The sequence below is a fragment of the Misgurnus anguillicaudatus genome, chromosome 19 (assembly GCF_027580225.2).
Source record: "Misgurnus anguillicaudatus chromosome 19, ASM2758022v2, whole genome shotgun sequence".
In the NCBI taxonomy this organism is placed as follows: Eukaryota; Metazoa; Chordata; class Actinopteri; order Cypriniformes; family Cobitidae; genus Misgurnus; species Misgurnus anguillicaudatus.
In genome coordinates, this window is record NC_073355.2 from 43,121,578 (window position 1) to 43,135,548 (window position 13,971).

Genomic DNA, 13,971 nt, shown 5'->3' on the forward strand with positions numbered 1-13,971 from the left:
ATATGCGCGGGTTGATAAGAAATGAGCGGGTCCCAGTTACGAGTCGTCCAAAAATATTTTAATGATATTCGGGCCGCTCGGGCCAGTCAGTCAGGTTTAAAAACTATTTTAAACAATTGCGGGCGGGTTAGTTGAAAACGTCAGGAGTGGGTTGTTTATACATTGACCCGCGCATCACTGATTCGCATGGCTACCCGCCAATGTGGCTGGTAGATTGACAGTGTTACCCGCCAATTGGAAAATCCACCCGCATTTGGCGTGTGGTCGGGAGTTAATTTCAGGCCCTGTTGACAGACATCTTTTTCTAAACAACCCTCTGATCATTTGGACTTGTTGTTTCCGATAAACGTGATATCGTCACAACCACACCTTAGCGATTGGCTATGGGAGATCCTGAGTGACTCTGGGCAGATCCAATAGTGTTGAACTTTAACAGAGAACCCGCTTACAAGGAAGTAAACGTATCTCAATGGAGAGAGGCCAGACTCTCTGTACAAATGAAATGTATGAGAGTCTGGTAGAACCAGGCTACTATATGACACCAAAATTTTTTTTTTTTTCGTTTTATTTAAAACTTGATAAAATGCTGCACTCTGATAATAAAATATTCATGAATATCTCAGTGTGACTCCGGTAGATGATCTTTTAATTACTTCTAGTCAAAGCAAGCTTTATGGTCAATCTAGGTGAATATAAAATAAATAAGTAAATAGATAAAAATATGAAAATGTAACATTTTAAAAGCTAAATTTAAACTGAAGATTACTATGACTTGAATTGCAATTAAAATAAAGCAATCAAATAACAACTGAAACATTGGATTAAATCTTTCTAATTACCTTATTGTTTAAAATCATGTTGCTTGTTCAAAACTATAATACTATATTTTTAAATAATAGAGAATACTGTTATTTAAAATTGTAAACGAATATCTGATTATTCATTTATTTAGGTGAAGATTAATGAGAGAGTTTTTTTATTAAACAATTTGATATGTTGGCGCAAACGCTGTATGGACATAGATAATAATGAGCTCAGCAAGTTTGTTGTAATGCTTATTATGCTTTTGTAAATTCTTGTCAAAACAGATGTTTTTGAACTATTGTGTGTATATAGAGCACACACTTGCGTGTCTCTGCATTGCGTTTCGGATCTATAAGTCATCGTGAGTCTTGTTGATCTTAATAACTTTTTTACATAAATCAGTTCCCGAACTTTATTTCCCTTAATATCTCTTTAAACATCAAGCAAGTCCTGCATTTTATTTTCAAATTCCTGCATGTTTTTAAACCGAAACCAAGATGTCAGACATGTGGATGTATGAGTAGTATTAGGTTATATTTCATTCTCAGAAAACTTACAAATAACTATCATTTTAGATGTTTTATTAGTATATTTAAATCGCTAAACTAGAGATTAATGTAGGCTACTTATTTTTTTCTGAAAACATCCCACGCATTTAGACAGAATGGGTTTCGTGGAACTGTGCTGACAGACACAATAAACGTTTAAAGGTGATGTAGCCTACAGTTTTGTCAATGTGCTTTCAAGTTTGTTATTTTAATGCTACAATACAATGATGCATAGCACATAGGCACAAGCTGTATGAAGCTTTAAAAATGAGATGTTTGCTTTCCATGCGTAATAATAACGAGAATCAAGTTATTGTCTTTTTGATTAAAATTTTGTATTATTATTTTTATTAAATGTTTACAGTTATTTAAGTTAGAATTATAATAAAAAGCTAAAATGCATTTAAAATGCCATTTTCATGTAATATGACAAACTTCCGGTTTAAGACCTGCCCACTTCCGGTTCCGTCCGAATACAATACAGATACAAATAATTTTGAGACTGTTACAGATACAAATACAGATACAAATACTGACTCCGCTGCACACCCCTAAACATAAAATGAAAGAACAGATCCGCTTTCAAAAAAAGAAAGTTTCATCCTACCTTCATTTGTTCTCTTTTCACCTCTCAAATGTTCAGATAAAAGCGGAGATAATTCAATTTTTGTGAAGAACTTTTGTAAGAGATCGGATTCAGAGCCACAATCAGAACTTACACATATCTAACTTACACATATTCCGCTATATCCACTTATCTAGTGGATATAGCGGAAATATCAATTTAAGATATGAACAACTCAGAGAACGTTTTCTCTTTATTAACGAAATGACTCTACAATATTTATTGACATTTATCTAGATATCGCAATAATTGTGCAAATGTAGTAAAATTAAAAATATGATTAAAGACAGTGATACTTCTGTAATGCGGTCTGAACCGTGGGGTTACCGGGGTATTTTATCACGGCTTAGAACGCATTTCAACCAATCAGAATGAAGAACCAGAACGGGCCGTTTTATAATATAACTTTATTTACAGTAAATTTGTGCTCCAGCCGCTTTCTTGGCTGCCATTTTAAAAAATTTACTCAACGAGGCTTGACCAATCTAAACTGAGATCTAGGAATGTTTATAATAGAAATTGTGACAGAGGCTTTTTTGGTTTGAAAAGAAAGGCTTACAGTAAAAATACTTTAAAATAAAGGTGTAATAAACTATAATTCTATGATTGAGAGACACGGGTTAAGAAGCATTATCTGCTCAAGAGCTCCTGTTACCATCAGTCTGTTACAGCTGCAGTCAGATCCTCTTCAGATGTCATCGCTCTTTTAAATTTCAGTTAGCTCTTTTTCTTTATTTTGTCTGTAAAATATGCATTTTCTATAATTTTCATTTGTCCAAGCATTTTTAACCACAAACCATGTTCATAGCATAATAAAAATGACAGCTTGGGTTAAATAAAAGCACAATAATCCAAAAAATAATTGAACATGTTTTTATATTTATTAACAATATACAGAAAATTAATATTCGGTTCAATTAATCACAAATCAATTACTTCTGTAAATTATTGACACTTATTGATGTTTTGCTCAAAAATAGTCAAAAATAAATGCATCATGAACTTAATTATACAAGTTATTTCAACACTCATTTTTAAACATTTGACTTGTAATGTAGAAATAGTTTAAAAAGAAAACAACATAAAAACATAGTTTAAAAAGAAAAACAAGTTGACTTAATTTGTTAACCCTTTAACTGCCTGCTCGACCAAATGGTTGGGCACATTTTGAGTCCTTATATTTTATTGAGAGGAGTACCTAACGTAACTGAAGCTGATCGAGCCATCTCTACTATTTGGTTGAGCTATGTTATGCCAAAAAAAATCCACTAGATGTCAATGTGTCAATCAACAGCACTTCAACAATCACAACCCACCTTCTTAGATGAATTTCTGAGAGAAAGAAATCCCTCCTGCCCTGTGAACTGTTCTTGTTGAAATTTTACACAGAAAGCATATTTTTGACATATTACACTGTAAGACCCATAACTTTACAAAATTATGTTACTTGGTGCCATAAAAAGAACTTCTGTATGTTTTTAATAATTTTTCAAAAACGTGCTCAACCAAAACAACCAAACAGTTGATTTGTCACTTAATGGTAAATGTAGAAAAGCTAAGGTAATGTTTTCAGATCATCCATTTCTGCAGTCAGAATGTACTATTTACTGAGAAATATAAATTTCTAATGAATATGACACAGCTAGCTATTGTTATTTCTTATTGAATATATTGAGATCATTATGTATTTTTTGCCACTTCTGGATATTTTTTTAAATAAATATAATGAATTTATAGAAATCATAATTACTGGTTAATTATTATAAATTACTTCTTAAATTATGTTATATATTGTTTGAAGGATTGTTTCTAATGTTGGCTTACTCTAGCATTGCTGGTTTACACAGAAATATTCATTTATCTTAAAAAAAGAAAGAAAAAAAATCCTGTTGCACTACCATACTTGACTGTGTGTTTCATGAATCATAAAAGCATAAAATGCCATTGCATTACTATATTTGGCCTTCTTTTATTTTAGGTTTTGAAACTTTTAGGTTTTTTGTTACTTTTGGTCACTTTAAAATTATTGTTAACAAAACAAAAAACATTTTATTTCATGTATTAAAATGAAAACCTGAAATATTTTAATATTTTATACTTCAAAAAGAAGATTTAATTTACAAAACTATTTTATTATATATATTATTTTATTTTGATTTATGTTTTAAAAAAATAGTATTCTAGTTCATATTTTCTGATTTCCATAGTATGTGAATTCCTTTGTTGAAAAAATAAAAATTGAGTGTGGTTACTGGTGACATAAGGAGATAAGAAATGCAAACAATTTTTTTTTCAAATGCCTTTTTCTTGGTGTGGCTAGTAAAATAAAAATATATGTTGATATGATATCATTTTTACAGTGTATTTTTATTTTGAATAGAGTCAGTGGCTACCTAGACATAAGACATACTTCCTTCAATTGTCAGATTTCTCTTGATATTCTTAAATCCTTTGAAAAAAAGAGGGAAAAAAACTTTTAAATGTTATTATTTAAAACTAGTAGAAGATTAACATATTTGACAAGAATATCAGTATTTAATAACATCATCCAATTATTGAACAGTCAATCAACTGTATAGCAAACACTGAATATCCAAACAGATAAATCATAACATAACATATAGCATCAATCTATAATCTTTGATACTCACCGTCCTCTTTAATAGCAGACAAAGTTAAGTTTCTCCATACAGTTTCTGTTCTCCCAGCTCTGAGTTTTTAGGTTTAGAGATCCACAGTAAGTGTATTTAGCAGGACAGGCTGGCAGATGGGCACTAACGTATCCCAGAATCTCTCCACTTAACCAGAACCATGAGCCTGCCATGAACCTTAGACCTGTCCATACACTTGATGTGTCAGCAGTGGCTTGTTGTGCTTGGATGAGATGTAAATATGTTGGCAGACTGGCCAGATCAGTGTGATGAGTCCTGCAGTATTGTAACGCGTCCTCCCAGCTCTTATTCTCTTTAACCACAATCAGTTCAGTGTCCCACTTGTAGCAGAAGTAACCGTATGAAGCATTACAGGGGTTGTTATACAATAGGCCATTTTTCACTGTAGCACAGAGGTCTAAATTATTTGGTTCTCCATCTGCCCAGATGATAAAACTGCTGTTGCCTCCATCACTCCACTCCCAGTTGTTTGTAGAGATCTGTTGCAGGCCAACCCAACTTCCTGCTGTTGTGCTTAACGCTGTAATTTCCTCCTGGCGATCAAGACTGGACAGGTAATCATAGTTGTCTTTGCAGTGACTTTGAGCTTTTGTCCATGTCGTGGCATTACTAAAATGAAAGTGTTTTCTTTTCAGAGCTGTTGTGAGCTCACAATGAGCTGACAGCAAAAGAGCAAACACGACAATCTTCATCTCTTCTGTGAAGGGCGAGTCAGTCAGTACTTTCCTAAAACACACTTTATATTTGAAGACCAGCTTTACATTTGTTTGTCAGTAATGTATGCAAATGTATGGTAACTTAAAAAAAATAAATGGAAAAGGAAAACAAGCTCAGTGATAAAGTTTCATGACTAAATAAAGCCAAACCTTATTATTATCAATTTTAGATGCTTTTACTCAGCAACTTTTATAAAACGGTTTGTGTTGCAAAGTGTGGATATTTATGTCATGTTCACATTTCTTTTCCGCAAAGTACATTTTTGTCAGGTGTCGTTCGCCTTAAATCACATTTTTGAACTTTACTTTCCTTTATTTCTATTTAACAACATATTAGGCCTCAAATGATAAAAAACCTTTAAATAATAAGCTGCTTATATGAGAACAGATATGAACAAAATTGATGACAGGACATTGAGGTATTCAATAATTATTTTTAAATAATTAATTTCTAAACCAATCAGACTAAAGCACCAGCCCGTGGAATAAAATGTGCAGTTTGCCACATATGTCACAAGCTGATGGTCCAGTATGAATTAAAATCTTAATTAATTTGATATCTTATAAAATCTTTTTTAACTACTAAATTATTTTGTTGAGCACTAATAATGACTGTTTTTTTTTTTTTTTTTGCTTTAATATTTTGATAACATCTACTGAATTTCATTTGTGATATACATGTAATTATTGAAATCTACTAGATTTCAAATTTTTACAACATTTTTTAAAGGTAAAAAAGTCTCACCCAAAAAATAAAATGAGTAGATCATAGTAAAATGTAGGGAAAATGTACAAAAGCTCTTCCTTGGGCAGTGCCCTTTCACAAAGTACACATCATATGTAAATATTTGTACCAAATGTTCCAATTGTTAATTAAGATACTATAATAAAATATTGCATTTAGTGACTTGCTGAACTCAGAAAAAACATATGAAGAAATACTTTGCCTCCAAAACACTCTTTGTACACATCAAAACTTATTACAAATTTACTGGAGATCATCTTTTGACAGTACCAGACAATGACTTAAAGCACAGATTTCTCAGCCCTATGTAATATCCCAGTCACCTACATGTTAAGACAAACATGGGTGGACCGCTCAAATGCCATCAATCCATGCCAAAAGTGGGCCAGATGAAAGTATCAGATGTAAGCCGGATCTGTGCCACAGAAATGTTGCTATCTGGGACAACTCATGTAAATGTTGCTGCATCTTTGCATGACTATTACAGACCTTTTCACCATCAACAGTGAAGCGGATAAAGAATACAGTAACAAGGTCAATATAATAATAACACTATATAATAATGGTCATTCATTGTATTTATTTGTGTTTATATTTAATACTTTTTGCACTTGCTTTAGAATTTCCATACAGTTTGCTTTGTTTATTATGTGACGACTACAGATGTTTTTGAAAGGCAAAGTGGTTTGTTCTTATATACTGGAGGATTTTCTTGTGTATTTAATTCTATGAGGTGCTGTTATCAAGTATTTTCATATGCTTTTAAATTTTAAGTTTAAAGAAGAAAACCTTAAAACTAATAATAGTCCGACCTTTACTGTCAAGATTTCTGATTTGTCTTCATGGTGCTTCTGGTCATATTTTTGCATGAATTTGTTTTGCTCTCTAAAGAAGAGCAGGGGCAAAACTAATGTTTTCTCTGAGCCCTGACTACATTTGCATTTTAAGCTATGACAGCATGTTCAGCACGCAACCCTTGACAGAGCTGCCAAATATCAGTGTTTCCGCTACATAAGAAGAAACATTCACCACAGCTACAGCTTGCAAAATCAGCCTACTAAAATGTAGACTGTCCTAAATAAATTTCTTCTTTGATTTGAGTTGTTCACTTTTCATAAATAAATCTCTTAAAAAATATAAGATGACTCATATGTCACATGACACCTGCAGCACTTCTGTATGGTGAAAATTAATAATAAAATAAACAGGCCTACATGAAATATGTTTAACTTAAAGTGGGCATATCATGAAAATCGGACTTGTTTAAGTGCTATAATTGGGTCCCCAGTACTTCTATCAAACTAGAAAATGTGAAAAACCAACCCAGTAACTTAGTTTTGGTAAACTATTCTCTGCAAGCAAGTAAAAAAATAGGTCACTGAAATTTGGCTCTCCTTATGATGTCAGAAGAGGATAATACCAGCCCTTTATATGTTCTATCCAACAATGGCACTGCCATTTAGTGAAGAGATCAGCTCATTTGCATTTTAAAGGACACACCCAAAACAGTACATTTTTGCTCACACCTACAAAGTGGAAATTTTAACATCTTATAATAAATTATCTATGGGATATATTGAACTATATATATGTACTCTGGGTACAACAGAGTTTCTGTTTTCCTCTTCTTCAGCTCCTATTATAAGTGGTGTACCTCAGGGTTCAATCTTGGGCCCACTCCTGTTTAATTTATATATGCGTCTATTAAAGGTAGGGTAACAGATTTGATCCTGAAACATTTTTAGTTATGCTGGTTAAAAGTCTCCTCACATCCTGATAGCAATCACTGCGTTAAGTTGTTTAAATGTATTTGTAGAAATTTATGTCATCTGTGAAAGGCGTAGGACCAAAACATTTTCAACCAATCATAGATTTCGGTCCGAACTGACGTTTAATTTTTTTTCCCTCATACGTAAGCGTAATTTGAATGCCCACCACGCAGGGAGTCCACGCAGACACCATACGTCATCGGTGCGTTCACGTGCGCTCACCTCCTGTCTGTAAACAGCGAGAACAGCAAACTTTCCTGCTAAATTGACAATGTGTACTGGAGCCACAAAATGTAAGGCATCTTTTATAACAACAACAGCAAAAACTGCCTGGATCAGCAAGAGCAAAAACCACGAGATGAAAACAGCTGAAGGAGGCAAAGGGTCTGAAAGGGTCGTTGGACCGTTTATTTTGGTAAGGTAGGTACGCAATATGTTTGTTTTGAGGTGGATTCACATTCTACTTTGATGAAACATTGTGTTGCTTATGAAATTGTGTTTGTTTACGGATTAGCGTAACACTATAGTTACTACGTCTACACAACCGAACGTGTGCTTAATTCTAATGTAAACCAGTTGTTTATGTTGGTTATTTTGGAAGTGTTATTCACTGCAAAGTTTTCTCACTGGTGAATGAAACATGAGACGTGACCGTCTGATCTGTGCGTGTTCATGTGTTTTGAAAGAGGCGTGACTTTGGATGGCGATTTGACTTGAGGGTGGGATCGTGATTTCAATGCTAGGCGGCTACCATTAACATTTTTCAAAATGTGTTACCCTACAGTAGTTGTATGGGGCCAGCATTCGTCAAACTTTTATGACCCCCTCCCCCACCCGCTGACAGGTGCTGTCTGACAGCTTGTGTTTGACACTGATGCGCTCTTATATCTGTCGTTAAGAAACTTTTAAACGATTAAAGACGTTTTCATCTGCGGCTGTCCGGAGATGCGTGTGTTTTACGACGTGTCAATCAACTTGTTGTTTTGCCTCTGTGCGTGTTTGTGTTTTGTCACGCGAATGTTGTCATGTTTATTGGTGTCAAAAAAAAAGTTTATTGTTTAGACTGTACAGGTTTCTGTACTGTCACCGCCCTCTCCCACTCCGTTCTCACCAGCCACAGACCCCAGCGTGTCTCACAGCGGGGGTGTCCCTTAAACGAGTAAACATTTCTTAAACTCTATGTTGGTAAAATAAAAAGTATTTCAACCCCACGTTGACAAAAAGTAAAGGTTTATTTTAGATTTAGGGATTTCTTTAAACAAGTCTCTGATTAAAACGTCTGAATGCGTGCACAAGAGAACTTACGCTGATGCGCTCTTATATCTGTCGTTAAGAAACTTTTAAACGTTTTAAGACATTTGAGTCCCTCTTGTGGTTTGAATTCATTAATGTCACCTAACATCCAAGTGTGTACATGTGTATTTACGATAAATGTAACATGATACGCATTGTCAAAATAAAAGGTTTCCTGAACATGGTATTCCAGTGCGTGTTTTTTGTCTCGCGAGTGCTCGTCATATTTATTGATGTGAAAAAAGTTTGATGTCTAAGACGTTCAGTGTCTGGACGGTTGGTTTTTACCAGCGGTCTCTCATTCTTACCCCCCGTTATCACCCACCCAGTAGACCCCAGTGTGTCTGAACAGCGGTGGTGTTCAGCGGCCCGTATTGTTCCTAAAACTCCGTGTTGGTAAAATAAGTGTAATACAGCCCATTGACAAAAAGTAAAAGGTTTATTTTAGATTTAAGGTGGTCCACCAGCGCCTTTATGGCAAACACTTCAGGTTCTAAAAGTTTGTAACACCAAGAATTTGTTTAATGAAATATACAGTACATGTATAAGCAATGCCCCCGAGTGCTTAGGGCAATAGGCACATGCACACACATATCTGTGGTATTAAAAATAAGGTTTTTAAAGTTTAAGAAATTTAAACATTTGAAAAAAATCAAACATTTTAGAGGTGTCTGAGTAAACTTATATCTAATGTCATATGAGCCGTACCGTGTCGCGTTCGTGTCTGTGTGCGTGTTCGTGTCAGTTTATGTATGTGTGTGTTATGCGGTCGTAGAGTAGGGCGGGGGATGTTAGAGACTGTGAGGGTGTGTGTATGTGTGTGTGTGTGTGTGTGTGTGTGTGTGTGTGTGTGTGTGTGTGTGTGTGTGTGTGTGTGTGTGTGTGTGTGTGTGTGTGTGTGTGTGTGGTTATCACGTGGTGGGGGTCCCAAATGATCAATGGCAGGAATTTTATGTGACGGACAGGCCCTAGGTCAGCCTGTGGGGTTAGATACAACTTAGGTTAACATCTATCAACGCATAATAAGCAAACATGAAATTATATTATACCTATGCATTGTTTCTGATTTTCATAGTTTTGTGTATTTTTCTTAAACAAACTTTTGCTTTTCAAACTTAGTCAGACTTCAGACTTTTGTCTTTTCATACATTTGTTCATAGTTTTCTTCGCTAGCGTCAATTCGTGTTTGAGATTTTTTGTAAACTCATCAGATGTACATACTTGTGTATTTTTCTTAAACTTTTGCTTTTCAAACTTAGACAGTCTTCAGACTTTTGTCTCTTCATACATTGCTCATAGGTTTCTTCGCTAGCGTCAACTCGTGTTTGAGATTTTTTGTAAACTCATCAGATGTAGATACTTGTGTATTTTTCTTAATCTTTTGCTTTTCAAACTTAGTCAGTCTTCAGACTTTTGTCTCTTCATACATTGGTCATAGGTTTCTTCGCTAGCGTCAACTAGTGTTTGAGATTTTTTTGTAAACTCAACAGATGTACACACCTGTATATTTTTCTTAAACAAACTTTTTCTTTGCAAACTTAGACACTCTTCAGACTTTTGTCTCTTCATACATTTGTTCAAAGTTTTTTCTTCGCTAGTGTCAACCCGTGTTTGAGATTTTTTGTAAACTCATCAGATGTACACACTTGTGTATTTTTCTTAAACTTTTGCTTTTCAAACTTAGTCAGTCTTCATACTTTTGCATACATTTGTTCATAGTTTCTCTTTGCTAGTGTCAAATCCTGTTTGAGATTTTTGTAAACTCATGTACGTACTTGTGTATTTTTCTTAAACTTTTGCTTTTCAAACTTAGACAGTCTTCAGACTTTTGTCTCTTCATACATTTGTTCAAAGTTTTTCTTCGCTAGTGTCAAATCCTGTTTGAGATTTTTTTGTAAACTCATGTACATACTTGTTTATTTTTCTTAAACTTTTGCTTTTCAAACTTAGTCAGTCTTCAGACTTTTGTCTCTTCATACATTTTGTTCAAAGTTTTTATTCGCTAGTGTCAAATCCTGTTTGAGATTTTTTTGTAAACTCATCAGATGTACACACTTGTGTATTTTTCTTAAACTTTTGCTTTTCAAACTTAGTCAGTCTTCATACTTTTGCATACATTTGTTCATAGTTTTTCTTTGCTAGTGTCAAATTCTGTTTGAGATTTTTTGTAAACTCATGTACACACTTGCGTATTTTTCTTAAACTTTTGCTTTTCAAACTTAGTCAGTCTTCAGACTTTTGTCTCTTCATACATTTGTTCAAAGTTTTTCTTCGCTAGTGTCAACCCATGTCTGAGATTTGTAAACTCATGTACATACTTGTGTATTTTTCTTAAACTTTTGTTTTCAAACTTAGACAGTCTTCAGACTTTTGTCTCTTCATACATTTGTTCAAAGTTTTTCTTCGCTAGTGTCAAATCCTGTTTGAGATTTTTTTGTAAACTCATGTACATACTTGTGTATTTTTCTTAAACTTTTGCTTTTCAAACTTAGTCAGTCTTCATACTTTTGCATACATTTGTTCAAAGTTTTTCCTCGCTAGGGTCAAATCCTGTTTGAGATTTTTTTTTTGTAAACTCATGTACATACTTGTGTATTTTTCTTTAACTTTTGCTTTTCAAACTTAGGCAGTCTTCATACTTTTGTCTCTTCATACATTTGTTCATAGTTTTTCTTCGCTAGTGTCAAATCCTGTTTGAGATTTTTTTTGTAAACTCATGTACATGTGTATTTTTCTTAAACTTTTGCTTTTCAAACTTAGACAGTCTTCATACTTTTGTCTCTTCATACATTTGTTCATCGTTTTTCTTCGCTAGTGTCAACTCGTGTCTGAGATTTTGTAATCTCATTTTTCTTAAACAAACTTTTGCTTTTCAAACTTAGACAGTCTTCATACTTTTGCCTTTTGCATACATTTGTTCATAGTTTTTCTTCGCTAGTGTCAAATTGTGTTTGAGATTTTTTTTTGTAAACTCATCAGATGTACATACTTGTGTATTTTTCTTAAACTTTTGCTTTACAAACTTGGGCAGTCTTCAGACTTGTTCTTAGTTCCATCTGCGCAGACAATATTTTGCTTTCATCAATCGTCTTGTTTTCTTTGTAAGCGACATCATATATCTGTGATTGTTTTTGTGAATACAGGTTGTTTCATTTCTATAGTTTATGCAACATTTTGGCAAACTCTTAAAATTAGTGCTAGATGATTAAAACAACAACGCAAAGTATGTTTTAGATTTACTTACTAAATCTTTCACGACGAAACAACGATGATAGCATTATGTCTGAATCTGTAAACTTGTAAACAAAATCTCAGACACGGGTTGACGCTAGCGAAGAAAAACTTTGAACAAATGTATGAAGAGACAAAAGTCTGAAGACTGTCTAAGTTTGAAAAGCAAAAGTTTAAGAAAAATACACATGTACATGAGTTTACAAAAAAAATCTCAAACAGGATTTGACACTAGCGAAGAAAAACTATGAACAAATGTATGAAGAGACAAAAGTATGAAGACTGCCTAAGCTTGAAAAGCAAAAGTTTAAGAAAAATACACAAGTATGTAAATGAGTTTACAAAAAAATCTCAAACAGGATTTGACCTTAGCGAGGAAAAACTTTGAACAAATGTATGCAAAAGTATGAAGACTAAGTTTGAAAAGCAAAAGTTTAAGAAAAATACACAAGTGTGTACATGAGTTTACAAAAAAATCTCAAACAGGATTTGGCCCTAGCGAAGAAAAACTTTGAACAAATGTGTGAAGAGACAAAAGTCTGAAGACTGACTAAGTTTGAAAAGCAAAAGTTTGTTTAAGAAAAATACACAAGTATGTACATGAGTTTACAAAAAAATCTCAAACAGGATTTGACACTAGCAAAGAAAAACTTTGAACAAATGTATGAAGAGACAAAAGTCTGAAGACTGACTAAGTTTGAAAAGCAAAAGTTTGTTTAAGAAAAATACGCAAGTGTGTACATCTGATGAGTTTACAAAAAATCTCAAACAGGATTTGACACTAGCGAAGAAAAACTTTGAACAAGTGTATGAAGAGCCAAAAGTATGAAGACTGACTAAGTTTGAAAAGCAAAAGTTTGTTTAAGAAAAATACACAAGTATGTACATGAGTTTACAAAAAAATCTCAAACAGGATTTGACACTAGCGAAGAAACACTTTGAACAAATGTATGAAGAGACAAAAGTCTGAAGACTGTCTAAGTTTGAAAAGCAAAAGTTTAAGAAAAATACACAAGTATGTACATGAGTTTACAAATCTCAGACATGGGTTGACACTAGGGATGTTAACAATTAATCGATCTTCGATTAATTGTCGATAAGAATTTACTCGATAAAACTTAACGATTGTTGACAAACAAGATCACGCACGTGTGTGCGGCGCCTGCGCAAAACACATACAGTCGGAGAAAAAAAATTAAGCGAGCGCGCAAAGGTTAAACTACTAGCTATGATCACAACGATGCTCGATGCCAAGCACACGCATGTGCTTTTTAACGTCATGCGAGACGAGGCTGGCTGGCTGCCAACGCAACGAAATTACATCCGCAGTGGATCTGACAGGGTCCGACGCATGCAGAAAATGCAAATACGTTTAGGATACTGAAAGCAAAGACCCTCTTCGGGGAAGCCTGCAAGATTAGCATAGCAACGCTGCTATATACAGAGAAGGAGACCAGAAGCCGTTTTTAATGAACAGATTAAAATGTAATCTTAAATTATGGCAAGAAACTGTCAAATGTAAACTGTAACTGACTGTCGTTACACCCTAAATGCCCGCAACATATATC

General features: G+C 34.0%; 1 protein-coding gene across 1 annotated transcript in view; it reads right to left on the reverse strand.

Moving 5' to 3' along the window:
- The window catches only part of LOC141351161 (uncharacterized), a 510,144-nt gene that overhangs the window by 468,670 nt on the left and 27,503 nt on the right, over positions 1–13,971 (reverse strand). The window lies entirely within an intron of this gene.